This window comes from Ixodes scapularis, unplaced genomic scaffold (assembly GCF_016920785.2).
Source record: "Ixodes scapularis isolate PalLabHiFi unplaced genomic scaffold, ASM1692078v2 PGA_scaffold0__279_contigs__length_252992795, whole genome shotgun sequence".
Lineage (NCBI taxonomy): Eukaryota > Metazoa > Arthropoda > Arachnida > Ixodida > Ixodidae > Ixodes > Ixodes scapularis.
The window spans coordinates 13,742,248-13,743,920 of record NW_024609835.1 but is presented as its reverse complement, the minus strand read 5'-3'; the positions used below and the strand labels follow the sequence as shown (position 1 = coordinate 13,743,920).

Genomic DNA, 1,673 nt, shown 5'->3' with positions numbered 1-1,673 from the left:
AAGTAGGATTTAAAAAATAAAAAAAAAATATTAGGGAACCCTTCTTCACACCACCTCTCTCAACAAAAGATACGACAATTTCCTCCTTTCTTTTTTCGACTTTATATAAAGGGTTCTGTCCTCGATAAAGTTTTAGCTGTGTTTGAGACGTTCTCCTTCTCTCCCTTGTCGTCGTCTGCCAATACTTCAGTCTCGGGTTTTTCACTAAAATGTTTGATATACACTTGCGCCCTTACGTTCTGCTCATTTTGCTATTTGTTGAGATAAGGGAACAAAATACGGACGAGCGTATGAACTTTCACATATCATGAAAACCCGTGACTGCGGAAGAAAAGATTGGACGACACACACACGAAGGTCTCAAACTCAGCTGTGACGTTTATATTCTCTTCCTAGTTTGTCAGGAGGACTCACAACCGGCCTTTAGGGGTTCAAAGTCCATTTCTCGCCATAGCACTAAGGCTCTCGAGATGTTCACCCGCACCTACTCGCAACGGGTAACAGCCATTGAGTGCACCCAGAAACAAAGGACCGAACCAGCTCCAATTATTCCCCGCCTGACGATCATCCCTCCCGCACGAAATCCGCTCTTCCAAGCACCGATATTTGTAGAGCCTTCACCCCTTACAGCCCATCGAAACGTCCTGACTAAATTTTTATTACTTACCTTTCTGCACCCAGCAGACTTTGAAGCCAAATTCATACGTACACCGGTAATCAAGACACTCAAATAAAGTTTAGCAACCTTAAACAGAAACAATTTAGAAAGTTCTAAAATGGAAATAATTGCCTAAACCCCCGTGTCGCAAAAGAAAAGAAAAATTGACCGCATCTTCACGTGGTGAATGATGTTGATTGGGGTGAAGCTCTGGTGGTGCTTGTCTGCGTAGACGCTGAGCCGCAGCATGCCGAGCCTTTCGTTCGTTTTCATCCATGTCAGAAAGAGAATGTGCGGTACGGAACGTGGTTATATACGCAATTGAGCATTTGACCGCAGCGCCCTCTCATCTATAAACGTTGAGCCAATGCATGCAAAGTTTAACGCGATTATATGTACGCATTTGACCGCAGCGCCCTCTCCTGTATAGACGTTGAGCGGCTACATGCAACGTTTCATCCATGACATCCCCAGCTCTTGGGTTACTACCACATCTCAGAGCCCCCTACTCGTCCCGCAGTCGTGGTCGAGTGGCTAAGGCGATGGACTAAGAATCCATTGGGGTCTCCCCGCACAGATTAGAATCCTGTCGACTGCGCAAACATTTCTTTTTCTTTTTTTTTTCTTTTTTGCCTTACACGAGCACGTGAGCACGTGAGCTCGCGAGCACGAGCACCAGCAAGATCGATGTGAGCACGGACGCCGGACGGACCAGGCTCTAAAGGGGTATTCACACGAGGGAGAAATTCCGGGGATTTCTCCATGGCACGTGCATCCCGCGACAAAAACGTCAGGCTTTGCGATGTGCAAAAGCCTCGCGGTTTCGTCTAGTAATGCGCGCGTGCCGGGGAGAAATCCCCTTGATTTCTCCCTCGTGTGAATACCCCTTTAAGGAGCTTCGCCCTTAAAAACAACGAGACCTTATGTAGCCACTCAAGCCAAAGTTCCACTTCTCATACATCATGTCATGCATCACGTCGTTACTCGTGGTGTTGGCGGTGGGCATGCGGAAAGA

General features: G+C 47.0%; 1 non-coding gene across 1 annotated transcript; it reads left to right on the top strand.

Moving 5' to 3' along the window:
• Positions 1 to 1,174: 1,174 nt before the first annotated feature.
• Trnal-aag lies at positions 1,175 to 1,256 on the top strand. The gene has a single exon. It is a non-coding gene; the product is annotated as a tRNA-Leu (tRNA).
• Positions 1,257 to 1,673: the final 417 nt, after the last annotated feature.